At 34.4% G+C, this 25843-nt stretch overlaps 2 long non-coding RNA genes across 8 annotated transcripts in view; one reads left to right on the forward strand and one right to left on the reverse strand.

Annotated features, from left to right (window-relative positions):
- The window catches only part of LOC110836681 (uncharacterized), a 140629-nt gene that overhangs the window by 88007 nt on the left and 26779 nt on the right, over nucleotides 1-25843 (reverse strand). For all 7 annotated transcript variants that reach the window (XR_015534113.1, XR_015534112.1, XR_015534110.1 and 4 more), the window contains one exon: nucleotides 19060-19153. This is a non-coding gene — a long non-coding RNA (uncharacterized LOC110836681). The remainder of the gene's footprint in view (nucleotides 1-19059; nucleotides 19154-25843) is intronic.
- Nucleotides 1018-25260, forward strand: LOC110836684 (uncharacterized). The gene is made up of 3 exons (XR_002545417.2): nucleotides 1018-1101; nucleotides 11165-11263; nucleotides 24779-25260. It is a non-coding gene; the product is annotated as an uncharacterized LOC110836684 (long non-coding RNA).

The raw sequence follows: 25843 nt of genomic DNA on the forward strand, positions 1-25843 counted from the left end.
ACGCGGCAAGTTTAAAAATCAATCAAATTGTGGCTTTGCCATTTTTAAAATATTTTATCTCGCACAGGCTTACTTGTTTCCAACATTTACCGCATTTAGTCAGTCATTTATCAAATTCGTTCACAAGAACAAGACCAGGGGACAAATTTCCGCCTGCTGGTAGATGCAGACGAAGCAGGTTTACATGCAGTTTATTGCTTATTTTAGGGCTCTGGATTATTAAAAAGTGTGTCATTATTAAATATGAACACACGAATCTGAGCATAAATAGTTCGCACAACCGCCATTTATAAATAATAAATGACGTGCAGTTTTCAAAGAAGTTTAGACCTACCCTCGACATTAACGTCGAGTAGATGGGTATTTTTTGTGTTTTTTTAATGTTGTGTCTATACCAAATATCACGACGTAAGGACAATTAATGTTTTTTATGTATTGATGGCTTTGAATCAGGGAGCTAAACGCAGTTCATTATAACATATTGATGAAAGAACACTAAAACAAGTGTCCATTTCTCTTCGAATAAGTCTGACCTTACCTTCTGTCGTTATTTCTCCTCCGGTGTGCCTGGATTGCATTTGGCTGTGCTGCAGACAGTTACATCACGAGCCATGCTCTTCTGCACTGCGTTCTGCAGATATTTCTACTGACTGCTCTGCAGCTTTCAATTCTAAATTCGTTCAATTATAACCGCCGCTTAAACAACATTATTCACGTCAGGAAAGAATAAGTCTGGGGCAGTCTTTCATGGAAATCTCATCTTTGTCTACAACCACCAATTGATCAAACCTTTGAAAAATGTTTGGGGGGTGCAGATACCCTGCCACACCCCACAATGCTGTATTCTCTGAACTAGTATCGCAGCTGCAGTATCAGGGTGGTGTGTGACCCCACCCAAAAACTACACCCTTGTTCATCTCTACTGAGTATAATGATGCGTGGACCAAGCACATGGGGAAAAACTGGTTACAGCATCCAAGCAGCTCACAAATGTTGTCGGAGTTGAATTGTTAAGAAGAAACACACCAACGCTGAATACTGTGCTCCTGGCAAGAATTTCAGCTAAACATTACCTTACAACGGAATTGAAATACTTCTCGGGTAAGTGTTAATATAAAATAACGTAAGCCTAACTGGAGGAACTTAAGGTTATAAATTTCACAACTTACAAATTTCTACTACGGACCCTGTAAAATTATTTTGAACGAAACAGACAAAAACTGGCAGATAAAGAATACAGCATGATATCGTTCATTCAATAAAAGAATTCCCAGCCTTTGTAAAACTATAAGATACATTACCGTGTTCACAACTCACATATTAAATTTAAAAATATCACCTTGGATAATTAAAATTTTCATAAGAATGATTTACAAATCAATTTAATATAAACTATCACAGCCGAGTAACCATATAGGCCTAAGTCTAATTATTTCATTCATAAAAATAAATTAATCCAAAAGAAACAGTAAACTAAGCTTCAAGTAAAGTGAATTACTAACCCTATTTAGCAGAGTCCTTCTAGATAAGCTAATAGTTGCTCAGACGATAAAGAAATTGCAGCCCTTAATTAAACTCGAATAGGTTCATTGCCGTGTTTGAAAGAACCCGCCATTGGTCCCTGTACTGAGTCACATGGATCCAGTCAACAGCCATCCCCTGTTTCACTTAGATTAATTTTAATATTACATTCCCATCCACGACTAGGTCTTTCAAGTGGTCTCTCCCTTTGGATTATCCCACTAAACTTTTTATGTATTTCTTCTATCTCTCCCATTCGTTTGGGAAGAACACACATCCTAACTGAACGTGGAGGCAATGTGTTTATCCGAAACAATGGCATTTACCTACAAGTCCACACGGTGTTTCTGTGCAGAGGAGTACACTAATATCACCCTTAATGATATGGCTACACCAGCAGTTCGAATAATTATCACTATCGTGGGTATTTAAGTTCTTATAAACCTAAGCCTTTTTTCTACGCAAATTTGTTTATAAACTTTATTTTCGGAAAGTTTTGAAATAGTAGATATAAAAATTAATATCCTCCTTATCCGTATTGTGAATTAAAATACAGGTACAGAGGTTATGAGGGGTTTTTTTCAGAATGCAATGACTAGTAACAAAATTCTGAGTCCGATAATGAGTAGCGAAAAACAATATTTTGCTCTAAAGAATGACATAAATTGAAGAAGTGACTGATTAAAAAATCATGCAATAGAATTACGTTCTAAATTTCTGGAAATAAAACTTTTCCACCAACAAGCTCTACAGAATAAGTTTGTAATTGATAAATAATCAATTAAACACCTGAAAAAATAATACATTATTTAAAAAATTATCTTAGACTTAGTAGGAAGTGCGCTCAGTATAGTTCAGTCAGTGAAGCGATTTCTAGGATGAATCCAATCTCCTGTCCAATACGTAATGCGTTATCTTTCACGAGGAGCAAGTCGGAGGGAACGTGAAGCTGATCATTAACCACCATCGAGTGAAAAGGTAAAAATTCTGGGTGGGAGGCGATCTGAACACACAGTGACATCACAGCCTTGATAATGGAGACAAAAATGGTTCCTGAAACGTCGATGATTTTTAATCAACTGACATCGCTTATCTTGCGAGAAGATTTTATTAAGGTAAAAATCATTAAGCTTCATTGCTACTGCCCTATACGTATTCAGGACGCGTTGGCTCGGGGGAAATTTATTTTTACATCAGAAACCAATTTCACCGCTTATTATTGATTACGAATAATAATTATTATTATTATAATAATTATTATCTGTCACTTCTCCTTTTATTAAAGGTGTACTGGAAAGGCATCACTTTTACTTGAACGATTTCTTTGTGTTCCCCTAAATTGAATTCATTAACTTGATTTATCTCTACGTTACAAATACATAAAATATTTCTTAGGCTTGTCAGTTACTCAGTTGATGTAGACAGCACAACTTTTAAGGTTGTAAAGTCTGACGTTCAAGAAGTTCTATATGACAGTGCGTAAGAAAGTAATCAATCTACGTTAGAAAATTCTTAGCTCTCTTTGCTACTTAAATGCACTGTAAATAGAGCGTTCATCTAGTAAGAAAGAGAGTCAGGTCAATTTTAATTCCCAAAAGTTACGTAACAAATCTGCGTCCGAAAAATTATTTCTTAGCAGTTGCTGACTGTTCCTACTTTTTCGTACTTAGGAGCCTCAGTTATGTACAAGACGAATTTGAACACAAATCATTCTTAGTCGATGTTTGAAGGTTTCTAAGAATTATGGGTTAAATTGTGTTAAGTTACTCCATTGGACTTCGTCCAAAATCTAAAATATAATTTACAACATTTCAATAGCTGGATTCTGCTTCCCTCATCTAGCATGGAAGGGGTGTTGGGCCCCCTGGTTAAGCTAGTCTCAGACCTTAACCAGTTGACCAATCAGATAGGTTTTCTGTGATACTACTACTCCTTTTTTATCAGATAACGGAAGCAAAATCCAGCTTTAAGAAAGTTGTAATTTAATAATTTAAATGACAGACAAATTCAAAAAGAGCATTTTAAAACAAATCGTTTTTAAACTTAACTTAGTGCTAAATAACTTGGATTTCAAATCAGCCAGACTACAAATTGGAACAGCATCTTCACAGCAGAATCTCCATGACCGCCAAAGAGGACAAGACAATGTGCAAACAAACCATTAAATAGACATGGCTCCTGGAAAACAAAAGTCAAAAGGTTATAAATTTTCACAAAAAAATTAAATGAATTAAAGATTCATACATCTTACACAATACTGTAACTTTGTAATTTAGGCTACGCATAATAGAATTTTATGTAATAGTAGAAGGCGTCATTAGACAGAAGCTCTATAAACTTACTGTAGCAATTTAGGTTCTAAAACTACTCTTCCATTCGTGCATTATATTTTGTGTACTACAAAGGCTAACCTCGTTCTTACTTTTAAAACTACTTTTTAACAATCCAATAGAGCTACTTAAAGAAATTAGCTGAAAATATATCTATAGATTAGGACCTACTAAAAATATCAACGGCCTACAAAATTAAAACAAAACATTTTACTCGATTGTTCATAAACACGATGCTAAAGTGGAACTGGCTTGTAAATACGAACGTACAAGCAAGAGTAGACAATGAAGGAAAGCGACAACATGTCTACTTCAGGCTTACCTATGATATTCACCCAAGACAAGGAAACATGAAATAGAAATATTGTATCGCACGAAACTCAACACCAACTCCTACTTTGTAATTCTTCATTTTGTTAAATAAATGTATAAAACTTTCATAACTTATTTTATAACAATAAATTCATGCTCGATTGTAAGCAATATAATTAAATATATTTCAAAATTAATTTGTTCTTTCAATGAAAATCTGTCATAACCTATTATTTCAGTGGACACAAGAGATTTTGTGGGTAATTTATTGCAAAAGCGACATCAGCTGTAATGTTCTTTGATGATGAAAATAAAAAGACACAATCATTAGAGTATCCGAGACTCGTGGTAAGAAATAATGTGTCTATAAAAGTTTAGCTGCATTACATTGCGTTGTTTGGAGACAGGCTACAAAATAAATTATAGATTACAGGCCTACTAGTACAAACCTAGTGCTAATGACAACCAAAAGTGGTAAGAGAACAGGATGTAAGCCTACCAAGTACCTTAGGCTTACAACAAATATTTAAAAAATTACGTAACTTTTGTAAGAACTACAATAATAGACTTGAAGTGGCTTATGAAATGCAATGATCTGGATCTTTGAATTATTACTATTTCCGGGTACGTCCTTAACTAAAGCGACTGAAACTCACCAGTCACTAGGAGTAATACATAACAACAATCACTATCAAGTTAAATTTAAAATTCAATATTATGCCTAAAATTTCTGCAAAAATGAACTAACAACATAAGTCTTGCCGTTGAAAACGTTATTACGTCACACAGTACTCAGTCTCAAACATGAAATATCCCTCTTCGCTGGCGTTAAGGACTTAGTAGTGTACTTAGCTCTAAGCTACATCCTTTACAAATCAAGCCTTGATAAAGCATGAAATCTCTTACGTTGTAAATACTCATATATTTACGTATATAAGCCTACGTAAATAAAAGTAAAATACCAAATTAACCTTTATACAAGTTGTGATATTAATTATTAATTAATTATACTCTATCTCTGGAATCATACTCTCTCTGTCTTTCCTTCCGTACAGAACAAGAAGCAGAAATAAACAAATTATATCGTCAAGTTAGGCCTACACCCTTACTCCAAATGTTTGTTTTTCTAGATCTCTCATTAGTAATAAATAATTAAGCCTGTGTAGAAACCTAATTAGTTTTTAAATCTTCCACAATTTCAAGTATGTTACATAATTTTACTTTAAAATATAGAATATATAATATTATATTTAATTTGTTGGCACGTGTTTGTATTTATTTCGTGTTTATAATTAATGGTAAAATCTGCAATTCTAGAAGTGTTCTGCCAATTACTGTTTACTAGCAACGTTCTGTATAGCCAATTAAATTTTTTATAATTATTTTGCTATAATGCATTTATTTATATTTTTAATCACTTATTATCTGACCAATACCAAAAAAATACAATATTTATTAAACGTCAATACTCCAACATATTGCGCTGACAGCAAAAATGATAGTAGAAGAATGGAAATAAGTATAATTAATTTTACAGCAAAGTGAGTTTCAGGGTAACAATTTTATATTGACAAGACAATCATTCACTTCCTGTTGCTGACAAACCACACGAAGACTTGAATCTGACAACAAGGACCAAGCATGACCAGACTTTCTCACAAATGAAACACATGCCTACTTACTTAAGTAGGCCTTCGCTTAAGCGTGAAACCAGTAAAATTTGGATTTCATTACAGGACCCAGAGATACGATCCATAAAAGTTTGTGTTGTGTACTATTAATAAATACGACAGGCAGGTGTAAGGCCTATTATAATCTGAAAAGCCAAATAACCTACAAGCTAAGGTCGGGAATTAAATTCTAATAAAGTAGGGATTGCTTTTATCCACTGCTGTCGCAAATTTGGAAGCTCTGTCACATCAAGTTTGGAATTTCTGAAGCTTTGCAATGTTTAGACCAACACAACAGAAGAAACAAGACATGGACCGTGAATGTCTGATGGGCTATTTAGCATACGAAACGTCAAACATTTTAGATGTTAATTTTGCAACAAGCTTTCGACGCTGTAAAAGTCTTGAAAACGAAGAAGGTAGCGCCACGAGGAGCCAGCGAAGCGTTAACACGGTCCTAGCCGCTCACTGCAAAGAGGAAGAGGGCGGGGCTTCGCTCGTGGCCACTCCCAAAACATGGCCACGCGGTAGGGGCTGGCGGGAAAGTGGGAGTCAGGCCAGATTGGCATTAAGCAACGTTAGTTAAAACCACCTTTTATTACTTTGATAATACTGGCGCGCCAAGCACAGAGGGGCAGAACCACGTGGGGTGAAGACCTCACGTAAGCACACCAGTATTCGGGACCCTTAATAAGCTTTCTTTTCGCTCCGCCCTGCCCCTCCATTTCAGCATAACCCTAAACTATAGCAGAGGAACTTGAGGCTTTCTCGCCGACTGTAAAAGTGTTGAACGTTGGCACGGGTCTTGAGGGAGATTGGGCCGCAGGGAGGGGGGGGGGGGCAGCAATGGTACTTACACATGGGGCTTGGCCGGGATTATACTTCACACACACACATACAGACGAAATAAATTACAAGTCTACAACGAAGCAACCAACAAAATATAAATTGGTCTTCAACAAGGCAAGCTTCCGACGTGCGAGTAAGTGTTACAAGCTCAGAGTCCTTCCTAATGTAATAAGAGAAATGGCCACTAAATTTTTTTCCCGGAAATAAAAAATGTAGGCCTATATATATAAATCCTCTTTTCCTTGCCATTTAACTGCCGTCTTTCTGTAATCGCAAAGCTTCGCTACTTCGGATCATTTCAAATTATCCCTCCTAACACCGACATACTAAGTATGATTTGAGGTTTTCACAGCGGTGAGTATGAAGATTTCTGTCTTCTGGGTTGTTGGGTATAAATCGCCCTGATGATGGAGGCAGTACAACCTCAGAAACGTTAGTTAACATCGACCAGACTACACAGCGCAACAACCCAGAAGACAGAAATCTTCACCAAGAAAAGACAACATAAATAATTACTTGTACATCACTGGCTAATCAAAAATTATGTATAGACACGTTTATTTTCGTCTAAATACACGGAATTAGTAGCAAAAGACTTGAGCATTCGGTGCCAAGCACAGGTAAACAAATCCGCCAACTACTGAGGCAAAAGCAATTCTTCTTATCATTAGTGCATGGAGAATATAAACTGATAAAATCTTTACAAAATCAAAAATTTCGATTTTTATTCTTATCGCCTTACTCGCATTTAAATATTAAATGTTCGGTTGCATATTCTGTGGTTGAAAGCCACAAGATCACATGTGCAAAAATATAATTTTACAGAAAACCATTTTAAAAGTTATTCGGCTAATATGAAATCATATTTTCGGGCTATGGTCTCACAACTTTTACTGACAGTGTGGCTTTACAGGCCTTGTGTTTTTATTTGCACATGTCATGTTTCGCCTGACAGAGGACAGCACTAAATATTTAATTAAACTCTTATTAAAAGACAGGCAGAACAGCATATATCAACATATAACTTTCAACACAGAATTTACCTTCAATTAGTTTATTTTTAACTTAAATTCAGAGTAGGCCGATCTGGGTCATTTTTAAAATATCCCACCTTCACACTTTATCTGCAACTATTTAACTGGGGTAGCGATGTTTTCAATCTGTAATTTAGGATTAGTTTTACGAGTCTGCTAGTAGCATATATTTTTCCAGAATTTTGGCTAGGATTTCGATTTTCATCTAGGACTGAAATTCCGTGATCCTGTGTTAACAAACATGAATGCTATGTGATTGTTTTGAGGTACGTAAGTTCTTATGTTATAAATAAGTAATTATACTCCTTTCAAATCGTCTGCTAAGTTAGGGAAATCTGTAGGCCTTTATCTCCTGACAATTTTTGACTTTGGCAGTGCGAATGTACGTTGTGGGGCAAAAATATGAACCTTGACAAAAACATTAGGTTTCGATTTTGCATAATGTTTTATCAGTTTTATCAGACTTCGGCGTAGGTACGTGCTTCCAATGTCAAAGGTTTTCTCGTGAGTAACAAACAGCATATAGGCATAATCTAATATTAACTACTTGTAGCTAACTCAGTATATAAAAAGTAGGATTATGTCCACCCCGATACAAGTCATCAAATTATGTTCCCCAGTTTAAGTCGCGGTAAACATTAGCGAAATTGCTCTGTAAGTAACCCTTGTCTGTTAGAAATATGCTGAATTTTAAACAGTTATTTAACAAATGCAATCAAGAGGATTCACGCAATTGTACATATAGTGCAATTAATTAACCAGCCATTTCATGAATTATACAAACTTCCTTGTATAAACTAAACATGTCGTCACCCTGTTAAAAGAGTATTAAACCGTTTAATGTGAGCTACACGTGTTAATGAAACCTTTTATCAGGGCATATAAAAGTTTAAATTGGGTATAGTTACCTCCAAATTTATTTTGTTTCTCATCTTTCATAGGCCTGCGTGTAAAATTATAATCATGAAAATGTATTTGACGTTGTAGAGCGGATAAATGCCTATTTCTGTAATGAAACTTATCCTAACAAACCAGCATCACAGGCAGGCCTATCCTTTATTGCAGCCCCTTAATAACCCGAGTGTAGGTTTATCCCCACCCACAACAACAATACAAGCCTAATCACCTAGACTATGTATGAGCATATGATCTGTTACGTAGGAAATCTAGTTTTTATAAAATAGTGTAGTTGCGTCATATTGTGATTTATTAAATTAAAATTAAATTATTTGGTTATTCCGTCAAATCACAATGTATTTCAAATAAGATAATTAAAATAATTAAAATTCAGTAATAAACCTTGATCGGATACGGTAATACTTCTGGATCACCTCCAGACACATCTGTGTTGTCTACTATTTCATCTCTGACCGATGTAAACATCAAAAGCATCACTTCAAACAATAAAGTTGATCCATTATATGAAAATATCTGGACACGACCTCCAAAAAACTACACTACGAAAAATTGTAAAAAAAATTGTAATTGAGTTTTAAATTTAATATAATTTTACACCTGATGATGGTTTAATAAAACCGAAACATGTTGTAACTGTTCCAATTGTAAATCGATTATTCGATATGGAACACAGAATGATATTTTAATTATTTTAATTATCTTATTTTAAATACATTGTGATTTGACGGAATAACCAAATAATTTAATTTTAATCTAGTTTTTAGTCAAGAGCTATAAAACATTTTGTAAGTCTGCTTATTCTTATGAAAGTTTTGTACCTTCCGAAGGTGTAAGATAGGCTTGTATTATGGTCATATAATTTATTGCCATTATTATTTATAATTTATATAATTTTGAATAATAGGCCTATATTATTTTACGTTGTAGTTTGTTTTAATGCTTAGCTTTAATTGAACTGAATCTTTATTTTTGTTACGTCTTCAGGATATCTGTCCAAGTCTTCTCTTTTTTCCCTTTATCTGTAGTAGACTTTTGCACTACATCGCAAGAAAAGATAACTTTGAAAGTAAAGCACTTCAAAGAATGTACAGTTAAATTATTTTCATCTTATTAAAAGAATAAACGAAAGAAAAAGTAAATGCTATGTATAAGGTATAGTGTCTCTTCTCTGAAGAATAACAACAGTTTTGGAGAACGAGTTTAACTCAGGAGGGCGGCAGTTTCTTCGGTAGGTGTGGTTTGTGGAGATAAATGACTGATCCCTTGTCTCTTATCGTAAAAAACATTCCCAAGAAGGGTGCATTAATTTAGGAGGGGCTGCTTCTTAACATATTCAAAGACAGTTTACTCGCTAAGATTGAGTAGATGTGACGAAATGCGTTACTTGTGGTTTTATCGTGGAGTATTACAGAGTACAAGGCACGTGTTTTGAAGTGAAACAGAGCTGAATTAAAAAAATTTCAGGGCCCAGACACAAAGGTAAGAATCTCACATGTGCTCTCATTACAGAAAGAGTATACTTCTCGGACAGCACTTAGCAATAAAATGTGTTAATCTGAATTAAATTTACATCTTCTAATGTTCTTACCAGTATTGCATTGTTTTATTTCTGTAAAGGAGTTTAGAATATTTTCTTGAAAAATACACATTGGAAACTGTCTAAATTTTAACCCGATATAAAAGTACCTTAATTAAATTTTGATATATGGTTAATATAAGAGTAGGTTACTGCAATTAATTTGTTATATTTTAATACGTATTATAATTATATACAGAGTAGAATAAATAATTAAAGTATCATTAATATTATAACAGGCCCAAGTTACCGCTTACCGCTGTATCTGCTCGCTAAAGTTTCTGTATGATTTAACATAAATGCGCAGTTTCGATTAAGCTATCGCGTAATAACTATAAGCTTAATATACTCTAATTATAAACACGCTGTACATATTCATATTCAAACTAACGTGGTACATATACAACATGCACTTAAGAGTTTCTGCATTTACATTTTGCATCAAGATTTTATGATGACTAAGTGGTTGGTACAAAATGTAGTCCTGTTATTATATTAGGTATTGTGAGTAAATAATTTTGCAGATGTGAACAAATCAAAAATTAAGAATGAGGTCTTCATAATTTGGTGGAAGATTTGCATAACATATCCAGGGATTCCCACATAAACAGAACATAATTAACAAGTCTTTTAATTTTAAGACAAATTTCAATATTTTTTAAAAATAAATAGTGATTTTGACAGCTGTAAAATATACGAAATCTGTAGCTTCCTTCGAAAAACTAAAAACCAGAAACTTTTCCCAAAATCAATTATATATCTGTAATATAAAATAATTACATTAAAAAATTCGGCATTACATCTCAGATGTATTAAACACGTAAGAAAGGAAACTAGTCAATAAGACATGTTTTAAACGCATTACATTATTTGGATATTGTCTGTTTAAAATAAATTCTTACCTCACCTTATTTAAAGGCTGTTTGTTATTATCGTTGTTAATTATTGTTACAGTGTTATTCCCCACATTGCTATTCTGGAAACTCTGGTGAATTCAATGACGATTGTCAACTGAGGACTGTCTCCGACCGTAGGAAAAAATACCTTTTCAATGTAAGCTACTCAACATGATTATATATCTCGATAAATTAATGACAGGTAACACTTATTTACATATTTAAATAGAATGCAGGCCTAATTACTCATTAATATAATTACTTATTACCCCATGTGTTTACTTCGCTGTCTACAAAACGCAATCAGCAACCTCAAAAATTTTAAATAATTGTTGATTTTGCGATAGATTTCTGAATACTTCTGGGCAAGATATGTTACCTGAAATGTTGCTACTGTTTCTCTGTAATTCATTTACTTCAATAAAAACCTCTGCAATGAAAGTTCAATCGTCAATCACAGAATTATGTTCATATAATTAAAGTTTGATAATCCTGTCAATTTTCGCACCATAGGCCACACATGACGCAAATCTCTAAGTGACGAAATACAGCAGACACTTTGAAGTTACTCTGTGTGCAACTATCATTTCAATCGAATGGATTGTACGAAAGTGAAATATTTTAAGAAGTCAATCAGAATAAAACATGGATTCACCCCTACCAGAAATCTAAGTATCGTGACATGAACTGTATCACAAAATAGTCTAACGTCTATTATAATTAGGCATAATTTAATTAATATCTTAAAATAAATGTTATTTCTTTGGATATGCAAGTTACTCAAAGAACATTTCGCAATAATAAAACTCTTTCTGTTGATGTAAACAAATTTAAACTTGTGATTAGACTTTATTATTTGGTTTGCAAATAGATAAGTTTGTTATATAGAAATATTTAATTTATAAAGGCACTCATTTGATAACTAAAATACAGTGACGTCCGCAAATCTATTTTTAAACTAGTCGTCATCTCGTTAGATACTATGCAACTTTTACAAAAATAGACATTATCAAATGATTAATAATAAATCAATACAGCGTTAATTCAGATACAGTTATGTATCATCTTTTCCTTTTCGTTATAGTGTGTCCAAGAAACACATCGAAATGGCAAGCATTGATTTTCTTTAATAATTAAAACAAATAGTGGGCATAAATCATGTAAAGGGATTACTTACTAGAAGTACCGAAATCACATCAGTGCGGAGGATAATTTATTATGCATTACAATATTGGATATAATATAACCGAAAATGTAAAGGTTTTTCACGTCCGTCCTTTGGCACAGATTATGCCAGAACCTTTTTTCTAACGTGTTCAATACTTTTACCACTAGTTCAATGTAAAAACCTCCCTCTCATATCGTTAAAAATTAATAAAGTTTTGTTTCGTTTCAGTTTTGATGTTATATGGAAAGGGATAACTTAACACTCGAAACTTACTTAATTCTAAGCCACCTTATTTCACATTTTCAAAATTTGGTGGAAATATATGTAGGTTCACACTTATAAATATAAATCTATATCTTTTCTGCTTATGTATTGAAAGGTGGATGTTGATTACGCTTATTCTAAGAACGAAATGTGATTTCAGAAATACCAACCACAGATTCGATTTCTAAAGTGTATATTATGAACACTATATACATTCAACATAACACGTTTACAGACCCCTACAGTCAGACCTGCTAGCACAGGGTTTAGAACTCTGGTCCGCCTGGTAACTGAACAGTGCTCTCAAGAAAAGTCTTGCCTCTAGTGAAAGGTGCAGGACTCATAACCAAATAATGCTAAAACAAATAACTTTCTGAACAATATCCATCGTCTTGATTTTTGTTAAGCAAATATGACGTATTTATTAACAAAAAATCAAGACGATGGATAATGTCCAGAAAGTTATTTGTTTTAACAATACATCATCGTCACAAACCTTCAGATTTTGTTCAAATAATGTTAGACAAAAGAATAAGACATTACTCTTCATTTTTAAGATGTTTGGAATGTTACAGCGTCGCGGTGCTTCGTAGAAAAAAAAAAAGATTATCTTTCCACCGATTCACTCCAAAGGTGCACAAAGCGCATCTTGGAGCGCTCTAGTGGCAAACTGTGAGAACTACTGCGAGGCGCTGCTTACATAGTGACCATAATAGAAATTTCTATCTTATTTGTATTTTAATAAAACTTTTGATTAGTTCACAACACTTCTAAAATAAACACAACATTCAACAGCGTAATAAATTATTTAATTCAAAGTTTAAAACATATGTTATTATCCTCGAACGAAAGTACATAACAAGTTAAGGAGTCGATGTGGAGTGAACATGTTCCAACACAAAGCAAATACTGTTTTCGAGGTTAAGTGATATATGAAACGTCCAGTCTTTTCCTTTTTTTGGGGTGGGGGGGAGGCAGTAGTTTTATATGTAGATAACGGAAGGTTTTTTATAGGGGTGAGAATTGTCTCCTACGGGCTCTTGAACTAAAGATGGATTTGGCCACCAAATAGCCTGCTTTAAGTTGGCGTCTCTGTATAAAACGTTATGAAGCTACAGCTCCAGCCGCGTTGTCCATACATCATTCTGATAGAACGAAACAACACAGGCTGGCCCAACTACCGCCGTGCGTCGGACTCAGATCAAGAGTGGGCTACAACGACATTTCCACGTTTCTATGGCATTAACTTCGAGACTTTGCAGACAAGAAAGTTGTTTCTCATGCCTACACGTGGGCAGAAATAGAGGTCTTTGTACTTCTGATGGTACTGTATGATAAAGTGGTTAGTTTCACGCCCCGGCCGCTCTGTCCCGGAGGAAATAACGTTTGCGTTCGTTAAACAGGAGGTTGAGTGGTCCCTGGAACCGGTCTGCACATTGTCCAGTCCGTTGCCTAGTTACTAAACTGAACTCTATCGCCTCCTGACATAACATAACATCGACAAAGAAGCTAAGAATATTCACATTCATAGAAACTCTTTAGTACTAGGCGTTTAACTAAGCGATCGACATGGCATTATAATGCGCCAGTTTAATCCAATCAACATCATCAAACACAATCCAATAATACCTTAATATCTCCGTTTCTAACCCAGTGCTCGCCAAATTTTCGTATTCATTTCTCGTTTCTCCATCAGACATCTACGTTTTCGTCCTACCTAATCCCTTGCACTTAACTACCTTTGAATTACAAGGAGAAAACTGTTAGTTATTAGGCGTTCTTTACGCTGTAGTGTAAACGAAGAACAGCATACGTGCTGGTAATGTCTCTCTGTTTGTCAATCTGTCTGTCCTCACGATTCAGCTCCATTATTGGGAGGTACTGCGATCATACAACTACCATTGTTGTAAAGGAGAGCTGCGTAACAATAGGACTTCGGATGGCATTAGAGAGAAAAAAACTGCACGAATTCACTTTTCGAAGACTTTTGGACTCACATGAATTCAAGAATGAACGAGACGCTATAATTGCAAGAATGACCTATATGATGCGAAGTTAAGATAGATTTCGGAATACTCCAGAGTATTTCTTTTCAATCTTGTTACTCTCTAGGCCTATAATTTTGTCACGTAGTTCAGAGCATTAAGTCAAATTAAGCTTACAGCTAGTGCATAAAGAAGTATGAAGTTACAAAACTGGCTTAATTCCAAGAGTGATGACGGGAGTTTCATCATCGATTCTCATTATTTAATGCGTTGCCTGAATTCCTCGGCCGGTGACGTCTCTCGTTCTAAGAGAACATCAAAAATTGTGAGTTTCTGAGGACAATATCTGGACCTAAGACGGCTGAAGTACGTAGGAAGAAACTGGGGGTAAAGAGGAGTTAGTACCCTGCACCAGATATTATTAGGATGACTAAATAAAATAAAATCAGATGGTCGGAGCATGCAGCGCGCATTAAGGGCATTAGAAATGTTTATAAAATTTTCGTTGAAGAGCCCGAAAGGACGAGTCAACTCTGAAAACCTAGGCCTAACTGGGAAAATAATATTAAAATAGATTTATGGAAATATGTTGTGAGAGTGTGGATTGGTCTAAGCAGGCTCAGGACAAGACTAGTGCCGGATTATTGTGAACACGGTAATAAACATTTGGTTCCATAAAAGGCGGAAAATTTCTTCGCTAGCTGAACGTAGTATTAGTTTCATAAGAATGACTCTATAACCCATAGTCAGTCAGTTAATAATATTTGCATAATATAAAACAAAAACATGGCTACCGCGAAAAATTTGTATTTAATTTCGATTGGATGACAATAACTACTAAACCATTGGACCTATGTAAGATAAGTCATGTATTCCTACAGATTACGTAAACATAACTGCAAATACGTAATATAATATTTTATATTTTCACAATTAAAGATAGCAACTATTTGAAACATAACGGGTACATTTGGAAAACTTAATATAATCGAAGTTTGTAGGCTTTTAGTGAAAATCATACATACAAACGAATTATTACAGTGTATAATTACTAATAATATAATTCTCCTGCTGTCTTGTCAATCACACTGGAATATTTGACGGAACGCGTGCGTCAGAAGTTCTTCCTAGAACTTATTGTATATTCTAACCCTTATTCTGCCTTTATATTGCCCTTCCCATGAACTGCGTCTTTCATAATTGATGACTGATCACGAAAATAATAAAGATCAAACCAAACAAATAAGGCAGGAGTAGAAAGCCTTAAAAACGTCCTTGTGCCCCTTTCGTTTAGAATTTACGCAATAAGCTACGTGCGTGACAATACGGGCGGCCTGGAGGGGGGGGGGAGAGAGAGAGAGAGAGGAGACGAAGCGTGGTTTGTAGGCAGCCAACTCTGGTCAATATACCACACCGCCCTCCAGAAAGGGTAACGGGTTCAACTCAATATACCAAATTAAGAATTAACGAATGGTACACTATATTTGTGTAAAGGTAATTTCATTTTAAACGTAAGCATCTGTCGATATATTTATGAGTTTATTATAGGTTAAAACCACTAAAATTTTGCCTCAATTTGTCTAATAATATAGTTGTTCTAGTAGCTAAACGATATTACGGCTTCGTACGTTATGTTTCATGTTTCTAAGCGTCACGCAATGAAGACGTTTAGGGGAGTAGAAGTAAAACGCGACGCATTCTTAACCTCGGCACCGGATAACAGTGAGTGAGAGAGTGACTTCACTCTCCGCCGTTTTACAAATAGGAACAAACGCCTGGTACCACCACAATTAACAAGGCAAGAAACGCGTATTCTTTGGAGTACACCAACATTTCAAAGACGTTCTTCAAGCTACATCATGTCAGCCGTTCTTGCACTAATGTTGTAGCATCTTAAATCATTCACAGACAAATTTTATTATTTATTTTATTTAGTGTTCTGTCTTGAGATATTTTGTCCCATTTTTGCTCAGTAATCGTTCCAACAATGGTAGTTTTTAAATACATTGTTGTTCATCACTGGATTCAAACAATGAAGTTAAATCCTACAAATTTCTTTGTCCGCCATGATGGTATTACCGATCGCAGCAAATTTAAAAATACGATGTTAGAATACATACAAACAGCATTATGTCCATACTAAATTTCATCCAAAGCCGACCAACGGCTCTCGAGTTGAACCATACGGACAGACAGACATGATAAGTCCATAAAGTATTCTTCGCTCACGTTAGAGTTTCAAGAACACCCAGAAACAAAGGATTGCTTACTGGGTTAAAGACGCTCGGAGCCGAAAGATATCCACGTCATATAATGTTAAATCTTAGAATAATTTATTCTTACCTTCATGTCCTACTACACCTTGTTGATTTGGTGTTTAAAGGCATTCTAATTTCATAAAAGTTAATACCTGTTGAACAATGGCATCTGTTTCATTGAAGATCAGGAAGGAAGAAGACAGACAATAGGTTTTATAAGCCTTGGCTTAAATCACGACGATATATCGTAGCAGATATTCGATAGTGTCGAATTAGACTCAAAATGGATTTTAAAATCAAACGATATTTGTGAGGTCAAAATGAGAGATTAATAATGCTTTCCATAGAGTAACTAGAAAACCACATTGCACAAAAAAGATAACACTAGGAATACAAAATTACGTCTTAAAACATGCCATACGAATTCGAAAGTAACTCATATCAGGTAAGATTTCAAGTTCTTACAGCGACAAACACGGAGATGCTGATAACGAGTAAGACTATTTCCTGGCAGAAGTTTCGGAAGCACTTACTGCCTCCATCATCAGGGCGATGAGTTATTGTCCGGAATTTGTCTGGAAGTAATGAGGAAAAGCATGTAACACCTAAGTTAGGATACCTGGTCTCCGGGCCGAGGTCTGAACCCAAGAACTACTGAACGCTAACTACTCAGCGGCGACAAACGGCGAAGTCTGCTGTGCGTCTATATGATGATTATAATTATCTTCACATTTACGAAACCATTTCGATGTTTATATAAAGGAACTGGTTGTTTAGTTTGTGCCCCAACTGTATCCAGTCGTGTATAACAGCTTACAGTTTGATGTCGTGAGAATAGTAACGATACAAAGGGGTCGTTGAATGTAACGGATGCTGCGGTACAAGATGTAGGGGTGCTGAGAGCTGATCCCCAAGTGCAACCTTGCCAGTCCAGTCCAGCCAGTCCGTTGTCGTAACAGGTAAACCTCGCGGGAACACAAGTTTCAACAAGGAGAGATTATTACGGACGGAGACCTTGCTTCTCACCAACAACATTCGCTTGTGAATGAACTTACAACCAGTACAGCTTTCAGACAAATATTTGCCACGTTTCATAACGAACTATTTCAGAAACTGTAGTCAGACGATAACATAAGAAACAAAATATTAACAAACTCCAATGGAGAAGAGTCCTTCCTGAGAAGCTAATAGTTGCTGCACTTATCAAAGAATTCACAGAACTTTATAAAACCAGAAGTTTCATTACCGTGCTCACAACAGCCCTTCACTGATCTCTATCCTTGGCAACGTAAATCCAGTGCACACTCTCATTGCCTTATTTCTTTAATATTCGTTTTAATATTATTATCCCATCTATGGTTTTCCAATTCGTCTCTACCTTCCAAGTTCTCGGACAAAAGCCGTTACTTTGTCATGAAAAGCACAAGAACTATAATAAACTTCTTAATATTTTCAATGTCGTCCCACCTTGACTCACTCTTACCTACTTTTGAATTAATTAAGGTATATCAACTGTTTCATTCCTTCTATTCACTACACTTGCAAAACAAAATAAAAGAAAAAGTTATAAGAAATATGAGTGCTGAAGTTGGAGGCAGTATGTTCCTCCGAAACATTGATATCTACCAACAAGTTCACGTGCATTTGCAACCCAGAAAATAAACACAGCAGAAAAGAAGAACACAAGTTGTGTCGTCTTGCCGAAGAACATGCACTGATACATTGATAATGGTGATAAGAGTACTTTATCTTTCCATGCATTCTAAAGTAAAACTTCATGTTTCAAAGCAAACAAAAATCTGTAGGTAATCTATTTATGTATCTAAAAATATTTACTGCATGCTAATATTTTTATGTACGTATTACGTAATAGATGGTAGTAATGTCATGGATCAGAAAGGTGTAATAACTGATCATTTACGAAACAAACTTCCACAAAACGAATTTCCTTGGTCCACTAGTGTTTCATTTTGAATAGGTTTAGCAGTATATTAATCAAAACACCTTACAAAGCCACTATCGTAATTAACATCCTGGGCATTGTCCTTCAACTCTCAACTTTGATTTTTCGTCAAATAAACTATTATTGAAAGCGTTACATGCATGGTTTCAGCGTACATTTAAAACATATGGGCCCTTATTCATCACACCCATAACCAAGAACTAAGGGTTAAAATATGTGCATAACAGTTACAGAACTGAAGAGTAAATATGGAAATCCGACAAAGAAATAACAAAAAGTATATGTTCCAACACTACTCAGCAGTGAATAACTTACCAACACATTTTCGTGGAAACGATTCTACGAATTCCATACAAGTAAACGTCCGTCCTCTGCGGAACTTGTTAACACACATCGCAGGCTGAGTGATCTGAAAATACAGAAGTTACAAAGCTGATAACCTTAGTTCATCAGGCATACTTATAACTTAATTCCTAATGAAGAAAATACTTTTAGCTCTGAAATAAATCTATTGTATGACAAAACCAATGTTTTACACGAAACGTCATGACTTTCTAAAGTTGTAACCAAGCGCAAATTTGATATGTAAGCAAAACAAACAGTTTACGTTTCGATGTAATATGAACCCACTTATCAAAAACCATAAAAAAATTCAGAATTTTATATATGTCGCGAGCTATAACATCGACTGAGCTGGATAGGAACATGACAATTATTAAAGAGTTGTTAAAAATCAACGTTCCCTGAGCTGATAAAATGTCTCGTTGTCTTTCATTACATAAATTATTACATGGGTGGACACTGTTTAAAACTATATATATTTACTTATTTTAAATGTGTGGCTCTACAAAATTCAATGTTATTTTATGAAGTTCGTAATTTTATCGATAATATTCTACTACTAGACTTTACAATCATTTGTATTGGGGCTTTTGTGATTCAAACAACGAAATAATTTCCTGTTGAATATTTCGTTACACAGCTTACACATTCCTAAATAATATTAAACGATTTTACGCACTGACATGCATACAACATAACAGAGTATGGTAACCTAGTATTACGATTCCAATGGAGAGTATTTTAAAGAAACGATTGATGAAAGCTACACTATATTAAACTTATTGATAATTCACCATATAGATAAAAATTAATAATTAAGTACTTCCGCCACAAAATGCCTATTTTTTTATAAACCTTATCCTATAAGAGCACTTTTCTTCGTATTATTTCAGATATTTCATAAAGTACAGACGTTTATAAGCTGTAAACTCCCTCAATCAGCCATTTTCGAAAAGTCTGATAGATTTATAAACATAACGAAAGAGTAAATAATTGCTCAAATAATATATGAAATATTTTATCAAAGACTACTCATTATTGTTTAACCAACGTAAACTTCCCACCTTTATGAAAAGTCTATTTTGTAATATCCTCTTAACATATTTCCTGGAGAGAAACAGCACTGAATGTTATTTATTATTTTTACGTGCTTTAGTCTTTTGATTTTCGTATCTGTAAATGAAAATACATCCGAACACTTCTCAGGATTTCTCGCCTTCACCGAATGCTACAGAAATCGTTTGCCCTTAAGGACAGTTCTGCGATTTAATTTTCCAACTTGAAGGCAGCGTTGGATACAGTAATGCAAAAAAATGTAAAACACAGAAGATCCTCATTTCCTCATATGCTTTACTCACTTGAAAGAGAAACTTAACTTCTATATTTCTCAGTTAATTATAGCAACACACAAGGACGAAAAATAAGCCATTAACTGTAACGATGGGAAAGTTTTGATGATATGCGCCGGTTAGCAGTTTCCCAGCTTCTACAAGTTTTGTTTGGGTAAATGGTGAGAGCGTGGATGGGGTGAGGGGGCAGAGATCAGGGCCTCCAGAACTCATATAACGTTCTAAGCAGCAGTTTGATTGTTTGCTTAGTCGCGATATCAGAAAATGGCACTCTTCAGGAAATGCACTTGCCACAAAGTTTCAGAGATTATTACATTTTAAAGTGAAATGATAGCAGAAAAAGTTATTTACAATGTTTTCCTCTGCACGTAAGGCAGCTGTTTACTTTCCATCGTAAGGAAAATGTACAAAAAAATCTGTATTTTCAAACATTGAGTCAAAGTCATTCATAAATCATAAGTTAAACATAAATCCGGAACTTGTGTCTTGCCAATATTAATTACCTGGATCGATGTATCGGTTCCTAGGGTCCCATAAAATTTTATAGAAAATTGTGGTTGGGCATTGCTTCTTGTTCATTGGTTATGATCAAAGGAATCATTCATAAGCAAATGTAGATAATACTTCAGCAATCGACTTAGGCTCTGAGAAAATATCATGAAACACGTTTGGAACAGATGGCCTCAGAAAAGATCCAAGAAATAGTCTAAATTTACAAATTCAAAATAAACGATATATTTTCTGGAACAGTTGACTTCCATATCTCAGTTCAAATTCGTATTTCGTAAAAGATGTGTGGGCAGACAAACATTTTAGAATGTGAAATATACTGAAATCATGAGTCGTTTAAGAGCCTGTTTCGAAGGTTATATTCTCATAATGATATCCTAAGTGATATACAATCGTATTAGAGTTAGGTTTATAATTTATTTAATTTGGTATGATTAAAATTCTAAGAATTTTATTTGCATTATTTAATATAGCCTACATAACAACAAAACAATATTGATTTTTCCTGTTTAAAAAAATAAAATCTAAATAGCTTCATCAGAACTATGCTAGATAAACAACTCTAAAGTTTAGAATTTAATTTTCCTAACAGAGACACTACATTCCTTTTTTACATGAATATGTAATAACACCTTCAGCAGATCGCGGTGTTTTTATTCGCCATCGTTTGCCTTGCCATGTAGCTTACACGAGTAATCCTGCAGCTTACAGTTTCACCGTTTCAAAGTAAAGCAAAGATAAGAGAAGTCTGCGGGTTTATCTTTTTCCCCTTCACCTCCATTCTCGGAAAAGAACTGCACATGACAGGATGGGCGTATTCTACAAGCCTCATAAATTCAAATGAGCGCAAAATTTTAACACCACAGTTCTTCCGCTACACTTACCATTTTCAGCTGTAAACATGTCTGTAGTAACAAGGCCGAAACATCTTCAGAATATGATATGGGATCAACTCTAGTAATTTATCCATGTGATATTCTTACGAGCGCAGGATTTTCCGCCAGTAAATCAACTTCAGAATTTAAGAAACAACGACTTAAGAGGCACAGTATAAATTACATTTTTTTTTGTTTCCTTTTTTTTAATATTTCTTAGGTACAGTAAACTTTCAGTGCTTTGATTCGTTTTCACCTATTCCAGTACATAGAATTTAATTAGTTTTGTAAATGTAGGCCTAGTATTGCACGTGGCATTAATCGAACCTCTCATTCTCAATAATATTTCATTATTTTAAACTTCATGGAACTCGGACATTTCACGTTCTCATGACTGTGAAGATTTTTTTTTTATTTCTTCTGAGTTGTGACGATGTGTAAACTTGCAGGTAGACATTTCGGAGCAATATTGTCTCCATCTTAAACCCTAAATAATGGGACAATATTTTTTCTTTCGTATCGTTAAACTATATTAAAATATCCCAAAATTATTGTAAAAAGAGAATGTTCAGACCTGTTACTCGTAATAAAGCTCAGAATTAGGAAGAAGGGTGATTAGAATATAAACTCAAAATGACGTACATATCGCGTGTTAAATGGAATTTAGGAAGACAGAAATTATATTCCTTCACAGAAATGTTACTGTCTTTTCAACTCATATTTCTTCAGATTCGTTAGCATCTCGAACTGGCATCAACTGCTAATTTTCTTCAGCATGAATTTATAAAGGTCTCGAAAAACTGGACACCCCTGGTGCCTCGCATGCTCTGGGGCTAATAGGCCTACTTCTACACGTAAAACGGTGAACTGTACCACATAGCCTCTGGTAATCTAAATATTATGAAAGTTTGGTGCAGTGTTATACAGCCCATAGGTTGAGAGAAACTTGTTCGCAGAATCAATAAATAAGGCCTACAATATGGCACACTACGTTGCTCACAGACTTGGAAATTGTTGTGTATTAATACGCACATTTCCTGCACTTAAACTATTTGTTTGTAAAAGTAGATGTAATGTCGGCCTATGTAACATTAATTTTCGTCGTGAAATACAGTGGTAATTGGATGTGTCTTTTTCTTACGTCTGTTCATTAAATATAAGAAAACTAGAAAGTATTCAAATTATTGCGGTCCGCCTTAGGAACATAATAAACATGATCACTAACGTTCAAAATGACAAGTATCTTTAAAATTGTGTTGCTTACGACGGATTACTAGTATTATTCTTTTTATCTTTTTGTTTCTGTTGTTTTGTTGTTGTTATTGTTATTATTATTTCTATAATACACATTAACAGGAAACCTATCTTGTCTTCATAGTATATTAAGCCTATTTATTAAGGAATATTACAAAGTTATATTATTATTATTATTTACTTTAGTTTAGTGTTTACTTGCTTATGCTGGTATATGTACTTTGTTTTTAGTTTATCTTCTTGTCTTGACTATGTAATTAACTAATGTAGCTGCTCAGTCAGCACATTAAAATAAGAAATTATTATCGTCATTATTTTTTTAGAATTTAGGGAAAGTCCTTCCAAAACTTCTGCAAGTTGTTTAAATAGTATTTATTTTTCTCACGCTCCAATAAAACTTATAGTATTTAAACCTCAAAATATCGGTGTCAGATTGCATTTTTAACCCACTGGCATGCTTCGATGGCAGATGACGTTCGCTTAATCCCGGTTTGCTGCTTTAAGGTTTAAAATACATACAATTTACTTATTTGGATAACACAAATGTATATGAAAATCTTATATTTTCTAATTATTTATTTTGGATCTACGTATATTTATTAATAGCATCGCTTGTAAGGAAAAAAATTCACTTTAACCCAGGTATATACCAGCATTCCTCTATTTAATTTCGTGGCCACAAAGTGCTTTATAAATTGGTGACACGTGTTGTACCCTTCCTATCCCTACACAAAAAAGCAGGAGGTGCACGTTTCACGAGACCGCCTTTTTAACCGCTTGGGCAGGTATAAATTTTAGGGACTGGGCCTTTTTTCGGCGTACGAAGTTAAAAGTCTGATGACATAACTTTTACCTTAAACACATAGACGAACCTGGGACATCGCTTCTCTTGGTCTCGTACAAATGAAGTTGACTACGTGGTTAAACTCCCCTACAGAACTGAATAACCCTTTTATATAATACGAAGATGTTTCTTGTGGCGACCTAATTACTAACAAGCGCATATCATAGACCCTTCAGGTGCTATTTAGGATTTTATAGTAAACTACCTTTTGTGTAAAGTTAAACACGTACATATTTCTCGTATACAGTGACCCTGATCGTAAAAGAAATAAGTATGGAAGGATGGACTGGTTGGACGGGGGGAGGTCTGTCAGGTATCCATATGTTCGTCTACAAAGACCCATTTAATTATCAGAATATGTTTACTTATCAAACAATTAATTAGAGCTGTTAGAAATTAATTATATTACCGCCAACAAAACTGAACTGATAAAACATAGATCTGTCTTTCATACCCAAGCGAGTGTTTAAATTATATTTGATTTGAAATTACGAAGATGTATTTGCAAAATAAAAATAAACATTTATTTTTATAATGTCCTTGAAACAGAAAAATGTTATCCTGCCATTCTATGCTATATAACCGATAAAGCGTCGTTAAATAGCCCAAGAATCAATTAGAAGTAGCGCGACCATTACAAAATACTTCCATATTTTTTCAGTAATAATAAGGGGGCAATTATGCAGCGTTGTAAGGCATTTCAAACCCACCGAGTCTTCATTTCCAGAAGCAGTCATAAACCACCATGTTTCATTGATTATTTTACATTTGAATTTTAAAAAAAATGCTAAAAGCTTACAGTTTTGTGTTCTGTTCTTTATTGCCGCTTTCCGTGTTTCACTTTTATTAATTTGTTCCAGTGCGCAGGCGTCATATTTTGCGCAAGCTTCGAGGCACATATTCCCGTTCCTGGAAACTTCCGAAGTCTTACTCTGAGTGACCAGCATTACGGCTTATCTTGACGTCATGAACAGAATTTGCATTTGAACGTCTTTAATACCTACAACGCACGCCAGGAACCCCATTACCGCGTAGGTTATAGAGAAAGCAGTTCAAAGGAACTGGCCTCTCCACAAGATACGACACTGTCTATGGGAATAATTGGCTATTAATAATAATATTAAGGAAACTTACTACTTAATAATGTCATTCTAGAGCATCACGAAACATTAATAAATATTGTTATTAATATTTAAATGTCGTGTCTCAGTCTTAAGTAATCGCTGGGTATTTGTAAGATTTTTATTCCATTGTATTCAATGTTCTTTAAAAATGACACTAAATAAATGAGATGGTTATTGCGAGAAACTTCGAAAAAGAAATCGGTTCGTACCCAGATTGTTCTACACGGATCTATGGTGTACTGAACATAATTTTTTTGGTATTTTCCTGTAAATCATTTTTCAGTTCCTCAATTTCTGAAAAGTAATCTAAACTCTCAATCATTTCAAGTATGCAAATTTGTATACTTTTACCTTTAAATTAATCATTTCAATATGCGTTATGAATATTTCCAACACAGAATAGCATTTTGTTTATTCTTCTTCTTAGCTGTATTTGTTCCATATTCATTTTAATCGACAGTTTAGTTATTAATTTGGTTTAGTAAAAAGCCTGACTTTTTCAAAATAACACTTACCCTTGTGACATGAACAGTGAAATTTGATTACCATATATACAATGACAATATTTACAATTATGATTATTATAACTATCATCTCTTACATCCTTTCATCACTTCTATTGCAAGCATTAAACTAACACATTTTGTTTATATATTTTATTTCTTTAAAATATGTGAATCCACTACTCTTTAAATTAATAACATAGGTATATTCAGTCCTCATATTTTATCATTATTGAGTATATTGTTAAAATAATTTTGTATATTTATCATAATTTTGGTCCAGTTAAAATGAGTCAAC

This window comes from Zootermopsis nevadensis, unplaced genomic scaffold (genome assembly GCF_977971745.1).
Source record: "Zootermopsis nevadensis isolate Lab colony 2312 unplaced genomic scaffold, Znev_1.0 Znev_ptg000008l, whole genome shotgun sequence".
Taxonomy (NCBI): domain Eukaryota; kingdom Metazoa; phylum Arthropoda; class Insecta; order Blattodea; family Termopsidae; genus Zootermopsis; species Zootermopsis nevadensis.